Source organism: Panthera leo, chromosome C1 (assembly GCF_018350215.1).
Source record: "Panthera leo isolate Ple1 chromosome C1, P.leo_Ple1_pat1.1, whole genome shotgun sequence".
NCBI classification, from domain to species: domain Eukaryota; kingdom Metazoa; phylum Chordata; class Mammalia; order Carnivora; family Felidae; genus Panthera; species Panthera leo.
This window is the reverse complement of record NC_056686.1, coordinates 99,092,140-99,098,338: the sequence shown is the minus strand read 5'-3', so window position 1 is coordinate 99,098,338 and position 6,199 is coordinate 99,092,140. Positions and strand designations below refer to the sequence as shown.

Here is a 6,199-nt window from a genome sequence, read left to right as displayed (position 1 = left end):
TTCCCCTTCCCGGGTTACCGTTATTTGGAGTTAGAGAGGGGCTTTCCGCGGGGAGCGGTGGGATGGAGAGACCTCTAATTTGTAACATTTGCCAAATGTCCGTGGTGAAAATGCTCCCACCGTGACCGATCTGAAGCTGTCACTGCAGCTTGTAAGAGCCCTGAATATGTAATAATCGGCTCTCATCAGTCGGTTCCAGCCCAGCACTGGGGCCCAGAGGATTGCATTAGAGCTAAAAGGGTCCTCCTGCTAGCTGGGCATTTGAGGAACACACGTGGCATCAAGGGCAGGCCCTGGAAACTTCTGGTGCTCTTCCAGGTGGGCCTTTGAGGGGGTCCCCACCTGCTCCCCACTAGAGGTCTGGCCCAGGGGGCTCTGGGGGCCTGTGCTGGGGCGGTTCGGGGGGGGGGGGGGGGGCTCACCCGTCACTATGGGTCCCGAGGCCCCGCCCACCCCTCACCACCTGAAAACAGCTCCTGCGGCCAGCAGGTGGCAGCACGCTCGCGTTCAACACCCGCGGCTGAGCAAAGTGAGGGGCCTTTGTTCTGGGCCAGAGGCGGTGTCACGAAGAGAAAGGCCCAGAGGGGCAAGCTAATCGGCCTGTCCTTAGCTGACCCGCGCCTACAGAGCCAGTGGACGAGCTCCCGCAGCTTGATCTAATGAAAGCAACCTTAGCAAACAAGAGACAGCCGTCCCAGCTCCTGCCCGCCCGCCCATCCTCAGGGCTTAGGCCCGGCCTGGGGGCGGCACCGCGCAAACAGGCACCCGGGCCTTTCAAGAACTGAGCCAAGTGCCAAGGATGTGTTTCCAGTTCGGAGGAGGGAATCTCTTTACTCCTCCCTGCTACCCCTACCCACAAGCCTGCGCTGCTCCTTATTTTGTTGACTGGATTCTACTGGAGGGTCAGCCCCTCCTGGGATAGTGGGAGTTCTAAGTGGCTTACCTGGGATCATCCTGGCTATAGCAATGAGAGACCCAGGTCCTGGGAACCCCCAGTCCTGGAAGCCATCTACTATCCTCGTAGTCGGAGTGGCCTCCTGGCACACAGTAGGCGCTTTCTGCCTGGATGCTGCTGATGGTGGTGCTGAAGGAGGGGGTTGGGGGGGGGGGGGCAAGCACAAGTCACGTGGGATCACGGGCCTGACCAAATCCAACAGGCAGGATTGGATTTCATTCATTTGCCAAACTTGCTCCTTTTGCTTTTTGTCGCAGGTAAGGGCCAGAATATGTAAGGGGGAAACTCTGGAGCAGTCCGCCTTCTCCCCCTCACTTTCCATCTTCGACCTCCCTCCCGCTCTCCTGCCGTCACACCTGCCACCTGTCTGCACAACCTTGCAGTCCGGGGCCTTCCCGGAGTCCCACAGCAGAGAACTCCACGTTCCCGGGCAGGGTGGGGCTGCTTAAGGGGAAAGGTGGCAGGGGTGGTGAAGAGGCAGGCCAGAGGAGGGGTGAGGCGGATGGGAGCCTCTTCAGAGCCACCAGCAGGGCGGAAGCTGTCCAGAGGACCCCTCAGCCTGTGTTCCCTTCTCCTCCTGTAGCACGAGCCCTATTGCGACGTGGCTTGCCTGCTTATGTCACTGTCCCATCCTTGGAAGTTTCCCTTCTTGGCCAAGGGCTTAGCTCAGAAGAGTCAGGCTCAGCAAACACTCACCTGCAATGTGGCTTGAATCAGGAAGAGATCTTTGCTTAAACCAATATAAGCAATTTGCAAACTCTCTTCCCTGCTCTGGACTTTGGGAAAAAGAGCAGACCTCTCCCTGTGGCTCCTAAGTTCTGCACAGGTGGGTTGTCACTGACTCTACAACCTTATCCTGTGCTGTCGTGCCCAGCACTTACTGCGGTGCTCACCCTGGCCTTCCTCCAGCCTGTAGAGACGCCATGCTCTTTCTTGCCTCCGAGTCTCCACTCGGCCCTCCCCTCTGTGTGGGTGAGAATAGTAGTGGGATCTGGCTCAGGGGGGGCTGGCCCCAGAAGCCATGTGCAAGGGTCAGGTTGAATCTTTGCCCCTCTGAAGGATGAGAAAGAATCGTATCATCCACTGGGGAGCAGGTGTGGACATAAGAACACTTTCAATGTGGCAGGAATCAACTCTTCTCTGGTCATCCTGTTAGGAAGGAGTTGTCGGTGCTTAGAAATATAGACCTCTCGGGGTGCCTGGGTGGCTCAGTCGGTTGAGCCTCAGCTCAACCGCTTGTGCGTTCGAGCCCCGCGTCGGGCTCTGGGCTGACAGCTCGGAGCCTGGAGCCTGCTTCGGATTCTGTGTCTCCCCCTCTCTCTGCCCCTCCCCCGCTCACACTCTGTCTCTCAAACATAAATAAATGTTAAACAAATTTTTTAAAAATTAAAAAAAAAGAAATATAGACCTCTCATGAGCTTTGTGTCTCAGATTCTTGAATAACTCACCACTCCTCATGTTACAATCCATCACTTAGTGAGTTCGTATTTACATTCCATTAGTCACAAATTAATGCAGGCATAGCCCTCTTCTAGGTAAAAATTGACCATGCAGGTGAAATCCTGCTGACTCCCGCCTTCCAGCCAACATTTGGATGTACTGGAGCCTACATTAACCCTATGATCTCAGTAGAGGGTCTTAGCACTTGGTGATTTATATGCGTGGGCGCTATCTTCCACCTTAAGGAACAAAGACCAGGAGTCTGGGCTATTTGTAGCCACCAGATAATGGTCCATGAATATGGAGTTTATTGAAGAAATGCTGAGTTTGTGACATGGAGTTTCCCAGGTAAACCAAATCCTAGATAGAAGGCACAGCAACTCTGCTTATGAAGACACGGGGATCTCCAAATCTCCAAAGCTTTGAGGGATAGGGAGTCTTTCCTGGCATCAGAGAAGGGCCTCAACCCCATCGCCAGGGCTAGAGGAATCTTAACGGTTCCATAGAGATGCAGCTGTCAGCTCTTCACCGACCCTTTGTTGAGCTGTGGAACGACTCTCACGGAAGCTGGCGTGCCTTGCCCCTCTATGAGCGGTCACCTTCGGGATCTTGAAGGTGGGCCAACCCCTTGGGTTTAAACCACCTTTGTTCTTTTCAAAGAGCCCATGTCGGCGATTGTGTCCTCCCTAGGTTAGTTCCAGCCACCTTCCCCTTATTCTTCTGTGTGGCGGGAGCCAAGCAGCTGGGAACTGTCCCGGGATCTGGGGCCTCAAGGCAGTTTTAGGTATGTTGGGGCATGACTATCTTTGCCCCCATCAGTTATCTAGAGGTGTGAACTCTTAGGTTGCCCATGGAAGGAATCGAAGGCTGGGAAGTGAAGGTGTGGACGTGGGGACGGGAAAAATGGAGGGCAAGGCTGCAAGTTACCTGTGTCCTGTTTGTTTTTCTAGGCAACTTTAGTTCTGCTCCTTCATGCCTGTGCCTGAAGAGCCCCCCTGAACTGCCTCTCCCCCACTCAGCGTGCCTTTTTCACCTCCTTGGCCACGGCCACTTGCTCCGAGGTAAGACACCCCACCCTCTCCAGAACACAGAGTTCTGTCCCAGAGTCTGGGAGGCAGACGGTGGGTGTGGAGGGAGGAGGGGCCAGGACAGTCAGAGCCACAAGTGAGGAGGAAAAAGAAAGGGACTGTTTTAGTGTTTCTCCCCGACTCCCACCTGTTGTCAAAGAGCCAAGGTGGCAGGTTTTTGAAATCAAAAGAAATGACATGTTGCTCACGGGATTTGGTGATCTGCTGCAATCCCTCCTTGACTCGGCCCCCTGCTTCAATACCACCACCACCTGCCATAATGTTCATGGGGTGCCAGTGGGTGCTGGGCTCTGGGCCAGGCACAAGGGCTGGGAGTTTATGTCATATTGGGATGGACAGTCAAGGAAACAGCCAAAGGCTACGGAGGGTGGCAGAAATATAAAAGCTCCCTTCCGAGAATTGGAAACATCATATACATATATATTTTTTGAACACTGGCTTACCTTCCTTTTTAAAGGAGCCCCAGCTGCCCGTTCCACAATGCACCCAGGCATTCTCAGCACTTAAAGTGGGAAAGGAGGGGTCTGGAGACTGTGCTGATTCTGTTGACAGGTGGTGATCCCATTGTATCATCTTGCCTGTCCACTTGGGTCCCCACGGGTGAAGGACAGCAGGCCAAAGAGCTTGCCCCATAAGACCTCTTTCCTTAAGGAAACACAGTCTGTGGTCTCAAGACCCTTATGTGGGTGGACACTTCGGACACCCTAGTGAGCCCCTGATATGGCAGTTCCTATAGAGGCCATGTTGGAGTCAAGACTACTTACCAGTGGTCTTAATGTGGACAAAGAATTGAAGAATTATCAGTTACTATTACATACAATAATACAATCATAACTGCATCCATATCATGGGATACTAGTCAATAATAAAAGGAACTAACTATAGATACGGGCACCCAGCTGGATGAGTCTCAAGGCAATTATGCTGAGCAGAAAGAAAAAAGAATCTCAAAAGGTCACATACCATATGATTTCACTTATGTAACATTATTGAAATGAAAAAATTATGGAGATGAAGAGTAGTCTTGTGGTCGCCAGGAGTTAGAGGTTGGTGGGAAGAGAGCAGCTGTGGCTCTAAAGGGGTAGCACAAAGGAGCCCTGTGGACAGTGAAGGACTCTGAACACAGCAGTGGCTATGCAGGAGAGAAAATTGCACAGAACTGCACACACACACACACACACACACACACACACACACACACACACACAGACGAGTGCTTGTAAAACTGGTAAAGTCTAAGTCTGAATTCACTCTGGATTGCACCAGGGTCCATTTCCTGCTTTTGGTCTTGTGCTATAGCCATACGGGCGTTACCATTGCAAAGGCTGGGTTAAGGGTCCGTGGGACTTCCTTGTACATTTGGCGAGAGCGGGGGTAAAACACAGGTAACAAAATTTATACTTCAGACTACTTTTATGTAGTTATGTGGTGCCGTGGCATTAAATGCATTCACGTCGTTGTCCAACCACCCCCCAGATCCATTTCCAGATCTTTTCATACTGAAATTCCATGTCCATCAAACAGTAACTCCCCACACGCCCAGTGCCAGAGCCAGTGACAACCATCCTTCTACCGTATGTCTCTATGAGTTGCCCAGTCTAGGTCCCTCGTGTAAATAGTGTCGTACGACATTTCTTCTTTTGTGTTTGGCTTGTTCACTTCGCCTAATGTCTTCAAGGCTCATCCATGTTGTAGTATTTATCAGAATTTCCCTCCTTTTGAAGGCTGGGCCATATTCTATTGTACGCATGTGCTACATTTCGTTTCTCCAATCATTCATCAATAGAGTTTTGGGTTGTGTCTACCTTTTGGCTACTGTGATCCTAGCATATGTGTATGTTTTGCGACTTTCTTTGAATTTATAGTTATCTCAACATAAAACGTTAAAAAGTGTAATCGGAAATAAAATCTGTGAATTCGCTAATTCCTTGATCTGCTGAGTGTGCAAAGCAGCGTTTACTGTTCAACTTGGAACTATTTTCCAATTACAGAGGTAGTTTAACTTTTGTAGGGTGTATAGACCCTGATTTCCCCCCTCTGCTTTTAGGGAAAGAACAACAATACGTGATGGTCCACAGGACCCTGCATGGGAGCCTATAACCCTGAATCACTCTGGCCCATAGTACTGTTGACAGATGTAGATCAAGAAACAGGAAAGAAAATGTCTAGCCTTGTTGAAACTGACAGATGATTCCAGTAAAGGCAGTGACGTTTACATAAAGCCAGATTTCGATTCTACAGAATATGAAATCATTATGCTACGACCTGATACAAATACTCACCAGGAGAGGGGGAAACTTGGCTCTGGAGGACCCATTTGTGTTGCAAATGTTTTCCCCATTGGTGGTTTGGCCACCATCCCTCGGTCCATCTGTGTGCTGGTCTAGAGGACTCAGAGGATGTCCGCGCACAGAGTGGACAGCACTTCCTACAGAGGTGACCGGATGCCCTGGAGTGGGCGAGGGGACCCCACAAGTCTAGGCCCCTGGGAAACTGCACTGGGCCTAAGGGTGGGCTGAGAGGATTGCATTCTTTTAGGGCAAGACAGGCTCAGCAGAGGGGTGCACATGGCTGCTGCCATTAATGGTCATCTCCCCGAAGCTGTTTCTGGAAGGCCTCCCGTTGCAGAGGGGGGCTGATAGAAGTGACACAGTCCCAGCTGCTGACGTGCCGTCATCTGAACACAGGGTCATTTTTTTTTTTTTTTTTTTATGAA

General features: G+C 51.3%; 1 long non-coding RNA gene across 1 annotated transcript in view; it reads left to right on the top strand.

The window, feature by feature from the left end:
* Nucleotides 1–473: 473 nt before the first annotated feature.
* The window catches only part of LOC122228512, a 30,204-nt gene continuing 24,478 nt past the window's right edge, over nucleotides 474–6,199 (top strand). Inside the window, exons 1-2 of the long non-coding RNA XR_006206637.1 lie at nucleotides 474–1,212; nucleotides 3,346–3,456. This is a non-coding gene — a long non-coding RNA (uncharacterized LOC122228512). The remainder of the gene's footprint in view (nucleotides 1,213–3,345; nucleotides 3,457–6,199) is intronic.